We start from the raw sequence: 15,647 nt of genomic DNA, 5'->3' as shown, positions 1-15,647 counted from the left end.
TTTTTTATAGGATATGTTTAGGGATACAGCTATACCTGTAACACTCCAACAAGGCTTTAATTGTAGGATGTGACCATTCTGGTTAACCGAATGGTGAAAATGACATATCCACTGGGGACTGCATACTGCACTGATGAATGCTGACCAAGAAGCTTTCCTGGTCTATTAATTACTATATAGTTAGTAGTTCTCTTAACACGATTAAATAAATAAATAAATAAATACATAAATAAATCTGTACACAAGCAAAACATATTTTATTTATTTATTTATTTATTTAAAGGTTCAGCATTCACCCATGAAGCAAGTGCATATAGGGAGATTTCAGGATTGCGCCAAAAATACAAGGGTTCATTTCCTGGTCTTTTCCAGTTTGGTAACAGACCATTTCCAATATTGAATCCATCAGCATCTCAGGAATTTCAGCACCAGCCCAAATCCATAGGCCATCATTTGCTCATGCAAATTCCATTACCATATATGGAAAGCAAACAGCCAGGCCTAGGGCACAGGAAATGGCTGGGTTTCTGATTCAGTCTAACAGGCGGCACTTTTTTCCCTCCTCTCTCTCTCTCTCGCTCTCACTAAATTTTTTGTTCACATACTGTACTATTTGGAGCTCCTTTCTGTAGCCCTTCTGTGGAAAAAATAAATCTCTAAAGTTTCAATCGTCAAAGAGTTGCAGCCAGATAAACATAATTCCCCTCATCACCGAGCAGGCAAAGTAAACGCATAGACCCCATGGGTGGCCCAACAAGGTGGGCAGGCTTCATGAGTGTGGGCAGCTTTGAGTGTGTTCATATGCATGTGGGAAACGTACTGTACATTTATACTGAAAGGGCTTATTTATTTGTTTGTTTGTTTTTTAATTTGTTTATGTATTTGGGTGAAAGCACTAATCAACTCACAAATTAATATTATATAACCAAACAATAAATGATGAAGGCAGGACTCCATCCCTCTGCTGTTTAATGTTCTGGCCAACACAGTTGTGGTTTGGCTGACAACAGGCGCTAGACTCCTGGTTGTTATTAACAAACGGAGGCTGGGACCAATCAGCGAGAGCTCACTGAAACTGCACAGCGGGAGAGCTGAAGCTCCATATGTTGCGCTTCACACGCCAGACAGTCACTGCTGTATGCTGGCCACTCTGCAGCTGGCGACAGGGAGTGGGAATGAGCTCTTCTCTGGTGCTGCACTCTTGATGCACCTTGAGATTCCCCTTTGGACACAGCCCCTTGCGCTGGCTGTAATTTAATCCTGGGGCTACATTAATGCACGTGGAAACACTTGCAAGTTACAGTAATATGCATCTGTGTTCCAACCACAGCCATAGGAATGCATTAAGGAATGTATCAGTCAGTACCCTGAATCTGGAGCTGCATAAAAGCAGGAGGATAGGGTTACCAGAGACAGATAAAAAAAAAAAAAATAACTGAAGATTTCTGAAAGCTTAGGAAGGTTCTTTCAGGAGACGCTCTTTAGCAACACACCCGTCCAGTGAAATCTTATGCACCGGCCCTAAGTTTGAACCCACATGCATCTGTCCCCTCGAGAGCAGTCTTCCTGCTGTTGCATCCTGCTCCTCTGACCTGGACTCTCAGGGGTCAGAAGGCCCTAAATTGGGCATGACCCTTGACCCTTCCAGAACACAGTATTAATGTTTCCCGTGGCAACCCTTATTCCATTATGTCCTTGACCTTTTTTCCCAGTCTGTGAAGTTGCTTTGTTTTGGGATGGGATGAGTGGGGATATTGTAAACAGATCTCCCCACCTGCTTTTCATTACTGACAAAGTGTACTTCTAACCCTGACTCAGCGATTTGGAGCCACATCTGACTACTGATAAATTGTAAAAGAGCTAGTAAATAAATACACTAAAAACTTAAATAAATTCATAAAATAAAAAATATGGAGAGAATTAAATCACCAATCAGCTGATCATTCCAGCCTTTCGTGACGCCAGGAGACTATGACACCTGAAACAAAGACTGACCTGCAGTGCGTCTGGACACAGGGACACACCTGCAGGAAGCTGGGATATTCATTAGATGGGCGGCCCGTGATATAGACTCCTGCAGGTCCGTGTCAGGAGCTGCGCTCAGGCGGGCAAGACGGCCGCAGGGAGAGGAGGGTGTCAGTGCTGGCAGCCTCACCCGCAGAGCTGCCTCAATAAGCTGCTGCCAGGTCCACTGTCAAAGACACCTATAGTGCAAGACTTCCAGACAGAGAATGGGCAGGACTCAGGCCTCACTGCACCCAAGAACACCATTTCAGGGACTTGACAGTGTCTGACCAAGCCACCATGCAGTTAGCAGTGGCTAAGCCAGGATAGAAGTCAGTAGCCCCCCCTGGGGAGGACAGTGGATAAAAAATTGGACCCACTCTGACATGAGGAGGACATTTAAGAGTGGGGCATCTTGTTGTTCTCCTGGAGAATAAAACCCTTGTATTTTACTTTATAAGGAGTTCATCTTTTAATCCAGAAAAATATAAATATCAGTAAAGGAGGCTGCAGACAGTCCTACCCTGGGCTACTGACAATGAATGCAGTATTAAAATGTGAGTTACAATCAGATAGTATGTAGGTGAATAGTAGCAGTAGTGTATGTAGGTTACAATCATCATAGTGTGTATGTTTTTAAATAGTAGTGTATCTAGATTACAGTGTGGTCAAGAATCACACTGCATCGCAAGAAGAGGGAGAGGATCAGCATTACTTTATAACGAATTAACAGAGGTAGTGTAAATAGCATTTTGAAATGCATATGCCATCATTTAGTTGTTTTAGTTTTTTTGTAGTTGAATGTTAGTTGAAACTGTGCTGGTTTCTATGGAATCTTTAGTAGAGGTAGAGAATTCAAACCGCTTTAAATCCTCACTGTTGATAGGCTACCGAGGCCTAGATTTTGTTTTCTTACCATTTTCAAATCGGTTTAAAAACAATCTTTTTTAATGTTATCAGGTTAAAAATCAATCTGAAGTGCAAAAGCTGTGGGAGAAGACATTGTCTGGATGAAAGAATAAGAGAACAGTACTCTGTGCATTGTCACATACAGACTAATGAGATTGATCTTGTAAAATAAGCCTGTCAATCATTTCCAGAAGTCTGAGATTCATAGAAGTACTTTCACTATTAATCCAGGGTTTCAAGGCTCTGAATTTGAATTACACGTTGTGCTTGATTCTGGCAGGAACTGATACCATGCAAATTATCTTTGAATGCAAGGGAAGAAAAAAATCCAGATTTGTATTTTACATGTTTTGACCATATTTGAAATATCACTGATATTGAAATGCTTATATAGAATTTATTCTTACTGTTTACAAAGATGACTGTTTCATCCCTATTTCTTTAGTCAATGCAAAATAGCTGCTGTATTGATTCCACCTTTCACCTTGTTGAACTATATAGTAGCATGCTTTCCCCTCCCTCTGGCAGAAGATTCCAGTTAGTGAATCTGTTCCAAAGATAAACCTCTTGGGCCAAGGTCGCCACATCGTGTCCCTCAGCATCGCTAGGCATTGCCACAACAACCGAGTTCTCTTCACAGGAACAGGCTCTTGCGTTGTTTAGAAGACATGCAAAACAAGGCTGACTCTGAAGCAATTCCCCCGAGCTGCACCAGTTGCCATTTCGTTCTATCGTTCTTTTTGTCGCACAATTAGAATTTCTCTAAACATCAAGGGTTGTTTTACTCCGGTGTTAAACTAGGAATATTCAATATTTCTCCCCTTCAGCCCCGCTCTTGACAGTAACCATTTGTGTTTACTCCATTGGCACCTGTGGACTACAGATTATATACTTAACTTACTAAGGAAAGGAAGGCAAAACCAAAATAAGGACCAAAATATTAACTATAGTATTTATTTTTTGCTTTATTATTCCTCATTCGTATCATAGATACCTCTTCCCATATTGATAACTAGTTGTCTTGTCCATGTGGAAGCCTTTCAGAAGAAAACCAAAAACTGGTCTTTTTTGGTTTCTGCAGAATCCTATAAATGAATTCTCTTGTGTGGTCTTTGAGTCAGGAAATGGCCAGCGTGCCCCGCAACACAGTTAACTACACGAGAACAAAGAAGCTAAACTACAGCATAACAACCAATCAGGATAGTTTATTTTGAGTACAAGTGTCTATAAACAGACATGGCTTTCTTGCCCCAGTCCTCCTGATGCACGTTTTCTTTAAATTCAATCATAAGAAATTAGAATTAGAAAAATTAGAAATCAGCTCTTGTCTGTGTTCCCCTGCAGCAGTGGTGTTTTCCAGGAAAGTGGGTGAGGATGCTGTATCAGGACTATTTGAGACAGGAATAGGATGGGTTACCAGGCACATCAATTAGCCTGATTCTTTTAACACAGACAATGCAATTAAATCAATTGCTAAAGTAGATTCACTTACATTACTTGATTACTTAAAATAGAACAAACCACTAAACCATATAGTTGGGGGAAAAAAACCTTTAGCACACTTAAACGGAATACTCATTAACATTCAATCTGGTTTACTTGAGTGCTACCTTTGCAAAGTTACCCTATAAAATATAAAACTTACTGCAATTTCTTAAGGCTTAGAATGAAGAAACTGCTTAAGTTAAAACACAAACACCTTTAGGATACATCAAGATTTCTGACATTTCAGGGTGGAAGTGTAGGGAGTATAGCCACAAGCTACTTTTGAAAATCTCGAGCTTTTTCAGTATTGTAATTGTGCACCATTTTAATGAGATTTTGCTTGAAGGGAAAGTCAATTGCCATTAAATAGCTGGGCAATGAAGACTATACAGGCAGCTGATGAGGTTACAGCCTGCAATCTGTCAGGTCTGTGGTCTGAACTAATTGGCCATTCAATAAATAAAGGATTTCAGACTTCCCACAACGGGCAGTGTGTTTTACTTCATGTCAAAAAGAGATAAGCATTGAGGCCCGGAGCCTGTATTGCACTGGTCTGCTCACTGCAGGCAAGCATTTAGGAAACTACTCACATGAGTCAGTGGGAGTCATATTGCAAAAATAACCAACCAGAAGGATTTGCTTCACTTTGTGGATTGCTCAACTTCTTGGCAATATCTAGTCATATATATATATAATTTATGTATTTATTTGTTTATTTATGTATTGACTTATGTATGTAGATAAGTATTTATTTATTAAAGACAATTCCACAGCACATCCCAATAGAGGCAGGTTTGACAGACCAGGACTGAGCTGAGGTGGGTTTACATTTGAAAGGTAGGATATATGGGGTTCATGTAGTTCTCTAGTGCTGCACTGTGTTCAGAGGGAGGGGTGTGTGCAATGCAGGCTACAGTTAGGGTACAAAACGAGAAACAATATCCTGAAAAGGTGGGTTTTCTGTGCTGTGAGGAATTGCACACAGTGTTGTTATTTGTGTGGGGGCATTAATACCTTTCAGTGAGAGAGGAGTGTGGAAGGACGCAAGCACGAGCAGCGTTAAGGCCAGCGAGGCGGGTTTTTTTTTTTTTTTCTGGACAAACTGTTGTACAAATTCAAGCTGGGATTACAGGAATGTGCTTTATTGTATTAAAGAAAACACATTCACTGGCCAGTTGAAGGGCTAGCCCTGTAATTAGTAGTCATAAATTAGCCTATTCACATGGAAATGGAGAGGTTTTGCGTACTGTACTTGTTATAGCCTCGCAGAGCGAAACCTGGAGAACACAGGCAGCTGTCAGTAATTCAGCAGCTTCCTCTAACTGTGGACACTTGTATGGGCGTCAGTCAGTCATCAGTCAAACAGTTGCAGCTTCTCAAGCACCGAAGCTATCTGCAATTATCAGCAAGTCTTACTTGTAACAGACCTTACATAAACCTACATCTATGTCAATTCATATTTGTCTTTCCTGACTACTGGACACAAGCACATGCTGTAGGCAAGTTCAACAAAAATTACTGTGTGTACAAAGCAGGCACCCTCATCAAATACATCACAGTAACTGAGGAATTACGCATACTGGAAGCATCCAGGCAGAAGCTACACTGGAAGTTTGATTACAGCCTTGCAGGTCCTGGGGGTCGATTGAACTAAGTCTGGGCCTCTGTCTTGCAATTGTTTTCCTGTACTGCTAATATTACTCTATGGATTAAAAAGGAGGATGTTTGCCCTCATGGGTTTTATACATACAAGAAAGCATACAAATAAGAGCATTCCTAGAATGTGTGCTTCAACGACATGGTTGGGCAACTATAATACAGCCCCTCTGTCTGTACTGTGAACCCTTCCTGGCTCAACCATTCCCCACAGTCCTGCACCACAGCCTGGTTAGTGGCTATGACAAGTCATAAGGTAGCAGTGTCTACAGGAATCCATGGTGCTGCCCGACCTCCTAACAAACTACATTGCAGTGCTGTCGGTCAGTCTCCCACTAATGAAACACAGGAAATCAGCCTGGGCATGTGGCCAAGTTCAGCAAGTTCTCTCCGGTTAACCCTCAGAAAACTGGCATGAGGTCGCTGCTGACAAGGAAATGAAATCCAGGAGAAGGATCCAGTCAGAAGAGAAGTCTAAATGGCCTTTTTGAATGGCAATGTGGATGTCTTCTGTGTCATAAGCTCCTCCTGTAGTTTCATATACAGGTGTTGGAAATGTAAAATTAACTCACGCTTATCCTCTGTAATGTTATTGAGTCTTATTCAGGGATCAGACACCAGGTCTGGGTTGGGGTTACACTTCCCAGCAATTGGACTTCCATTGGAATTGAGTGCTCTGCTTCTACAGGGTTACCTAGCACTGCCTGAGGGTACATATTGGACAGTGGCTAGGGTTGTGGTCCTGCCTGTTGTTCAGTATAGTAATGGGACAGGTTATTATTTTACTTTGTGACAAAATACCTCCCTCACTGATGATAAGCGACACACTTTTTTTTTTTACCATTATTGTTGGTTAGAAAACTCATATCTGTTCACCTCTAAACAGGTTTTCATTGTCTGTGTTCAAGAACATTTTGTTTTGCAAAAAGTTTTGTCCCCCACTAGTCTCATCAAAATAATCTTGGAACACATCCAGTTTTCAGAAGGTTACTTAGTTACTGACTCAGCTTTACTAACAGGAGGAAGATGTTAAGCTAAAACATACATCTTAGTAAATCTATAGTCAGCATAAAACAGTTTTCTCAAGACAGGCTTTCTGTGCATCTTCAGCCAGTACATTTCCCCCCCTCAAAGACTAAGTCAGCAGATATTCCTTCAAATCCACAGCCAGGTCTTCTCTGAGCAGTCTCTTCAACCTAACAAAAGGCAGGGCTGCAGTTTGCAAACACGTTTGACACATATGGAGTCCAAATTTTCTGGCGGCTGTATGTAATAGTCAACCCAAGACCATCCTAGATGTGATGCGCAGGTGTTTCGTAGTGTGACCTCACAGGAAGACCCAACGTGCATTTGGATTAAAAAAAAAAAAAAAAGTCTCAAGGCAGATGTTCATCTGCAGGTCACATTTCTAATAATTCAGTCCAATAGACAAGGATCCCAAAGTCTCGAGTTACATTTCTGCAACTCCGTTCTAATGCTTTCTGCCAGAGTTCAACATTTCCTGTTTATAATGCTGCAACAAATACTCCAAAACACAGATGTTTCATTTACAAATGTTTCTAACGAAGAATATATCTGCTTCATTCCACACTGCAATAAGTTCTGCTGTTTTTAATTTCCTATGGTCACATTCACAAGGAAAGGAAAGTGCTGAAAAAAAAAAAGATTCTTCGTCAACAAGATTTTAAAAGTTGTTCATCGTATATATTGGTTTTGTCTGTGACTTTTTCATGAACATGTCAAAATGCAAGATTGCGACACCCTGCAAGGTATAACAGTCAGTCAGTGCTGGTAGATGAATGAAACAACCAGGACTCAGACCTCTGTAACTGTAGAATGTTAGTTTTATTTATTTTTTAAGTTTTGTTTTCTGTCTGAAGACCCCTTATCAGAATTATTCAAAATTGCTACCAGACAGGCATCCTGGGGCTCAGAGAAGGCTCATCCTTTGAGGTGCTTCACATTTGGGAAAGTGGTAACCTAAGATGTGGGGAGGGTTAAATACCCAAATGTTGTAGAGGATGTACAAAACAGTACAGAGCTCACCAATAGTGTGGAGCAGTACATGGGACAAAAGAGTTAAAACCAAAGAGCAAGCTGCACACAGAAATAAAAAAACTAAACTTAAAAATGAAAAAACGAAGGAAAACGTATTTTAGGGTATGTTTTCTATTTTAAAGATATTCTTTTCTTCTAGTTTCAAAAAGACTGTGAAGAGCTACCTAAATTGATTCCAGCTGTCTCTGTCTCTTTGTTCTGGGACATCAATAAAATACTATCTTCTTGTAATTTTAACACTGTAAATGCAAACCTGCAAACTCTGCATTTTAGGGGGATAATTTTTTGTATGTAGGAAGAGGGAGAGCATTTTTGTTTTGTTTTGTTTTGTTTTGTGTTGTTTGGTCTACAAAATATCCTGGAAAATACAGATTTGATACTGAGTCATGTTATGTACTTGAGAATCTGGGCTTAAGGTCCTCAGTCTTGCCTTCATTGAGAAAATGATCTTTGAAATTAAACTACCATCCTACATAGTAAGTTAGATCATCCCTGCTTGCCTATTGTTTTGACTGTGCTATGTAATGAGATTGCACTGTCTACTTCCCCTGCCAATTACTAACTGTGTTGGTCCAGATGAATGCAAGAAATGAAATGATCAGAATGACTGCCCAACCTCAAATGAGCACCACTTTCCCCAAAGACAAAGACAAAGACAAAGACACTCCCAAACATGGGAAGCACAAGCCAAGTGAAGGAAAACATAAAGCATTTTGTCCTGTTGCGTCTCTTGAAGGGGGTCTGACAATCTCCAAAACAGCAGCCAATTATCACCATTGATGTGTAAAAATAATATCCAAATAGCAAAAATCAATAACAGATGCTGCGCAAACTCATTTTAACAGCTTCTTCATGCAAAGGGCTTCAACATAGCAGCTTTATGAAGCATCTATAGCTGGTAAGGAAAATAGTCAAGACACAAAATCCTCACACGTACAGTACTCATAGAAGCAGGTTGAAGACTACCTTATTTTCTTGGGCCCCAATTAAAGACGTTGCCATTGATTGTGCCGTGAAACAGGGTTCACTGCAGCCAGCCTCGCCAAACCTCCTGTAACTTCCTTCATCAGCAGTGATAATTCAAGGATGGGTTCTGATCACAGAGTGATTGGAGAAGCCGGGGGGGGGGGGGGGGGGGGGTTAAACATGTCCCATGTCCCCTTGGCAGCTTGCATTTCTCATTGTAAATTAGGTTCTCTCGGTCAGCCTGTTTATAGCCTTTCCTAATCAGAACTCGCCTGGAGACAAGTAACCCAGGGCTGCACAGTAACGCCTCCCATTTCACAGCAGGCTGTGAGGCTCCTGCGGGTTTTACACACTTTGGGTTCTCATATGTAGCCTAAACCTAGTTGCTCAATATATTCCATGCCAGTTACCTTATTTTGGACACACCTGGATAGACAGATGTGGAGTTTAAACAGCTTGGAGTGTATACATAAAGATATACGCCAATATGAATTTCATTGCAAATATCAACGTCTGACCAGGATTTGGGCTAAAAGAATATATTTCTGGGACATCTTATTAGGCATGCATGTTTTCTAGTTTTTTTATGTCATATTCAATGTATACTCTGTATGTCTGACTTAGACTCCACAGTGCATTTGCTATACCCTTGCAATTATGAGAAGTCTACAGTTAGTAAGAAGAGACTATGATACTGGCTGCCTACTTCCCCAGTCACCGTGTGGACTGTTGTTTCAGATTGAAAACGCATTTGAACGGTGATGAAAAAGATTACTTTAGTGCTGCTGCAGTTTATTTTGTGCGTGGGCTTTCATGGAAATTTGAGACACTGCCGTGGTGTATGGATTTTAAATTAGAGAATGAGACAGAGAGAAGAGAAAGAAAAGCAGAAGTTAATGGGTGGTGGTGGCGGCAGTGGGGGGGGATAATTTATTATTTATTTATTTATATTCCACAAGCACCATTTCAAAAACATGTGCTAAGGCAAACTTATCACATAATAATAATAATAAAATCTATTCGCATTGCAGAACACAGATTGTAAAAGAAAACTTCCATCAGCAAGATCTTAACAATGACATTTTTCTTTCATGTCTTTGTACTGGGATTGGTCCAGTCCACCTTTTTGGCGACTTTGGTTGGCCAACTTTTTCAGACTTGGCTCTTATCATCCAAGCCTGGGCCTAGAATGAGTAATGGCACCTTAGATGCTCTTCAAGGAGCTCAGATTGTCTATTTCGCTGCCACAGCTCTGCAGAGTGGGAGGAGAGCCTGCGATCCAGAAGTAGGCAGCTTTTTAATGGGGGAGAGGGGGAGTATCCAGGGAACTCCCAGCATGCTCGTCTCCCAGATATAAAAAAAATAGAACCGGGGGCATCTGCATCAGGTTCAGGGACACGATGGAGCAATGTGGCATGGAGGATGTTGTGTCTAATTCAGAATACAAGACTGCAGGAGGAAGTTCAGTTCCCCCTTTTATTGTTTTAATTTTGAAAGAGAGGAACTAATGGTCTTCCTCTTGTAACAGCATCCATTAGAAGCTCATCCAATATTCATGGCGTATGGAGGTTTTATTGAGTACCCTTGGCCCACATGGCAAAATAAACCTGTGAAAGTAACATATGCATACAGCACCCTCCTGTTAGGCTGTATTTTTGTTTTTGTCTCTCTAAAAGAAGAAACCTAGTAGCTGAGGCCCCTGTGAAATCTTCATTTCAGAGTGGTTACAAAAAATATTACAATATTAATACAAACAATCAAACAGAACTGAAAACAACTAAAAGTACAATGTGGCCTACATAGCCTGTGTTAGAAAAATGGTTAACCCCCCAACCCCTCAGCCCTCCTCCAAACTCTGCTCTCATGAAATGTAGGTGCATGATCAAAGAGTTGGCCCTTTCCTACTCTCCTTCACTCTTTTAATAAAATACATTTGTACACAGAACCAGCTTGTGCTGTGAATTATATGGGGCCTCCATGTGAAGGGAAAAAAAAGAAAAAGCACACTTCCAAACCAGCTCTAGTTTTCAGCAGGTTGGGGAACACGGCCCTCATGCAAGTTTTCTACACTGGACTGGGGCTGTGCTGGGCTCGACTCCAACCTGGCACACTCCGGCCCAGTGTTCCCAAAGGCCCCGCCCTCGTAGACTCATCGTGTTACAGGAACGGAAAGTGGTCTGTTCTGTTATAACCAGAACTTTTTGGTTTTGTCCTACAGTGATATAGCTGGTGTAGATTAGCCCCCAACTTCAGATACAAGGTGGAGTCGGGGTCAGAAATCATGGAGAAAAAAAAAAGTGCATTAATTCCAAAAAATAAATGGTTATTTTGTTGCACTTGGGAAATAAATGAAATAAAGTGTTTCTGACCATACTGGAAACAGATTCAGAATTTCACTGCCCAGATAAAGAATGGGTGATATATATGGCCACTGCTTTTATTTCAATTGTATCCACATTACATTCAGATATTCAAATATTAACACATGTGACACCACTTTCTGTATGAAAAGAATTCCACATGCATGCAAATGTTGATGTGGGCGTGTAGATCTAACAAACAAACTGCCTATATGTTTGTAATACATGTAAACAGAGCAGATAAACTAACATTAAACTGACATGTTGGGGGCCATTGTTGTGCAAGGGGGTATTGGTCCAAAGATTCAAAATAATAATCAAAACAACTCTAAAGCAATCATCCTGAACTGCAGGGAGGTGAGAGTGAGCCTGGGCCAGTAACTTGGTTTTACAATATAAAGAGTGGTTGGATGATGCATCATAGCCTCTCCTCCAGGTGTTATTCTGGAGCGAGCAGAAAGGATGCATACTGTGCATAACCTGCTGTACCCTGCATTTCCCCCCCGAGACCACTGACCCAGACTGGTTACAGTTAAATGTGAGTAACAAGCTAGACGTCTCACAGTCCGATGGAGAGTGCTGGGTTTCAGCAGGATATCTCCAACTGGCATGGATCTCAAGATCTCGCCTGTGAAAGATATATTCAGTGTTATAGTAAGTCTGAAATGCTATTTCTGTGGAAGCAGTCATCCGGCAAGCTTCAGCTGACCAGGCGCAAGTAGGAAAATCCTCTGACCATTAGTCAGGCAGGGACAATGGGCCATCTTCACGAGCTGTGGGTGAGGTCAGTGCAGGAGAATGTCTAATTCAGTATACAGCAGGAACAGGCACAGAGGACCAGGCCCCGAGCGAGCAGCCAGCAGGGGCACAAAAGAGACCTTCATCTCATGTAGGGACTGCAGAGGCCAAGCACATATAGGAGTGAACTTTAAAGGGTGCAGTGACACAAAGGGCAAGATTTATTATTCTAATGAAAAAAATGACCACATTTGAGAGCTTTTTACATATATAAATATGAATGTATGCATTTATTTATTTCACTTTTGTTTCAGAGACAAAGAAACTGCTGTATACATATCACAAGCAACATACACTCACCTAAAGGATTATTAGGAACACCTATTCAATTTCTCATTAATGCAATTATCTAACCAACCAATCACATGGCAGTTGCTTCAATGCACTTAGGGGTGTGGTCCTGATCAAGACAATCTCCTGAACTCCAAACTGAATGTCTGAATGGGAAAGAAAGGTGATTTAAGCAATTTTGAGCGTGGCATGGTTGTTGGTGCCAGACGGGCCGGTCTGAGTATTTCACAATCTGCTCAGTTACTGGGATTTTCACGCACAACCATTTCTAGGGTTTACAAAGAATGGTGTGAAAAGGGAAAAACATCCAGTATGCGGCAGTCCTGTGGGCGAAAATGCCTTGTTGATGCTAGAGGTCAGAGGAGAATGGGCCGACTGATTCAAGAAGAGCAACTTTGACTGAAATAACCACTCGTTACAACCGAGGTATGCAGCAAAGCATTTGTGAAGCCACAACACGTACAACCTTGAGGCGGATGGGCTACAACAGCAGAAGACCCCACCGGGTACCACTCATCTCCACTACAAATAGGAAAAGAGGCTACAATTTGCACAAGCTCACCAAAATTGGACAGTTGAAGACTGGAAAAATGTTGCCTGGTCTGATGAGTCTCGATTTCTGTTGAGACATTCAGATGGTAGAGTCAGAATTTGGCGTAAACAGAATGAGAACATGGATCCATCATGCCTTGTTACCACTGTGCAGGCTGGTGGTGGTGGTGTAATGGTGTGGGGGATGTTTTCTTGGCACACTTTAGGCCCCTTAGTGCCAATTGGGCATCGTTTAAATGCCACGGCCTACCTGAGCATTGTTTCTGACCATGTCCATCCCTTTATGACCACCATGTACCCATCCTCTGATGGCTACTTCCAGCAGGATAATGCACCATGTCACAAAGGTCGAATCATGTCAAATTGGTTTCTTGAACATGACAATGAGTTCACTGTACTAAACTGGCCCCCACAGTCACCAGATCTCAACCCAATAGAGCATCTTTGGGATGTGGTGGAACGGGAGCTTCGTGCCCTGGATGTGCATCCCACAAATCTCCATCAACTGCAAGATGCTATCCTATCAATATGGGCCAACATTTCTAAAGAATGCTTTCAGCACCTTGTTGAATCAATGCCACGTAGAATTAAGGCAGTTCTGAAGGCGAAAGGGGGTCAAACACAGTATTAGTATGGTGTTCCTAATAATCCTTTAGGTGAGTGTATATCGGGTTAACAATTTAGTCAGCATTCCCAAACACACGTTAAATATTCCTGAAAAAATTACATAAACAGCTGGAGAATTGAGTTACGAAAGAGTGCAAGCCGTTATCTTGATCTAATTTTTTTTTTTTTTTTTTTTAACTTGCATAGCATAAATCTGCAAGACCAAGAGTTCTGTAGTGGGTCATTATTTGGTTAATATCTATATCAGAGCAAATCCTGCCGTAAAGACCCTGTCATGTACAATCAATTCACTGCTCAAAATAATAGTAAAGTTATATAATTGTGCCGGACTTAATGAGTTCTCTAGCCAGCAGAGGTTCATCTCTCTATCCATTTGCAATGTGAAAAATCCTTCAAAGTCCTGGTGTAGCATATGTACGAAATGAACTGCAGACTTCTGCACATAGGGGATGTTACTAAGCATCCACCTCCCAATAGGAGTTGGTAATATAAACCATATGCTGTCATACTGACCTACTATTCAGCATCTGGCAGAAAGCAAGGCTATGACTGATGCTACTGTCTGATACTCCAGACAGTCGCAAGGACGTATTGTTTCCTTAATGAAACCCAAATATTGGAAGACCCATAGTACGCCACCACCCGAAACTTCCACTGGAAATTTGAAATGTGTTTCTTGGTTAAAGGGAAGGCATTTAAATATCAAAATATCCCTCCTTCATAAACAGGTTAGCAAAGTTACTAGTATGCCTTGTGTAGTTTTCTTTTTCTTTTTGAGATATTGGAGTTCACTTACTTCGCATTTGCTGCAGTCTTTGCAAAGTTGCAATGAACAGTAAAACTTGAGTGTTCAACAATTTTAATAATCTCACATGGTTTAATGCAGAGTAAATGTGACAACAGCTAAGGTCACAATACAAAAGAAATGAAAGCCATTTCTTTCCATTTTTGAGGGTTTTGTAATTCTAGCTAAAGGTGTCATTTGCTGAAAAGTAGCAACAACAACCACACATTATTTCCTACTAGCATAATAACCCCCAGTTTATCATACAGTCTCCTTAGCAGTACATAATAAGCAGTCTGGACTCTATGAGCAAATTCTGCTATGCTTTATAATATTATGCCCAAATAGTGCAAAACAGGAATAGTAGAGCCAGATATCGGCCATGTTGGGGGTCATGCAGGAGATTCAATGCAGTGTTAAATGTTTACCCATGGGTGTGCTCAGGATGAAAGTCCACAGAACAGTGCGATCTGATTGGTGCAAACAGAGAGTGCAAAGCTACCAGTTGTGCAAGACAGAATGCAATTGGAAAGGAGGTGGAGTCTGCAGAGGCAAAGCTTGCAGATGAAAGGCAGTATTTTCAAGTTAACTTCTAGCTGACACCATCACAAGGGAGATCCAAATGCAAAAACTACCCGAATCAATGCACAGATTCATCGGTGGACATTATTAGAGGCACATATTACAGGATTGCCGTGGAACACTGCCACTTTTTAGAGAGAACTGAACGCCTGTACTATACACTATGCACATGTTCAGCCACTGATCCTGAAAAGCAGGACATCTCCCCTTGAAAGCAGTGGAAAGGAAATTACTTTGACCCTTGCCATGCTGAAATAAAAGTAACTGAATAAGAGACTTTTTAATTCAGTTGGCGTTTTTTTGGAAGGGGGGGGGGGGGGTGTCTGAAATGGTTACATAAATCTGCTGCATTTTTGTAGGAACTAAGTTTTGTTCTACTTGATATTTGTCATTAATGTCTGACTTACATTAACAAATTACCCTCCTTCCTCCCTCATTATTTGGGATTGATGTTTGGCATCTCAGTCTGTAACACACCCACACTAAGCCCTAGTCAAAGTAATAATGTAGCCCACATCTCTGCTGATTCTTAAAAACGCAGACCTTGACGTGTCTGTCAGAGGAGCCAGCACTTG

General features: G+C 41.2%; 1 protein-coding gene across 2 annotated transcripts in view; it reads right to left on the bottom strand.

Annotated features, from left to right (window-relative positions):
• myo1ea (myosin IEa) overlaps positions 1-15,647 on the bottom strand; it is a 59,331-nt gene that overhangs the window by 38,164 nt on the left and 5,520 nt on the right. The window lies entirely within an intron of this gene.

The sequence above is a fragment of the Amia ocellicauda genome, chromosome 4 (genome assembly GCF_036373705.1).
Source record: "Amia ocellicauda isolate fAmiCal2 chromosome 4, fAmiCal2.hap1, whole genome shotgun sequence".
In the NCBI taxonomy this organism is placed as follows: domain Eukaryota; kingdom Metazoa; phylum Chordata; class Actinopteri; order Amiiformes; family Amiidae; genus Amia; species Amia ocellicauda.
This window is presented reverse-complemented; position numbering and strand designations above follow the sequence as displayed.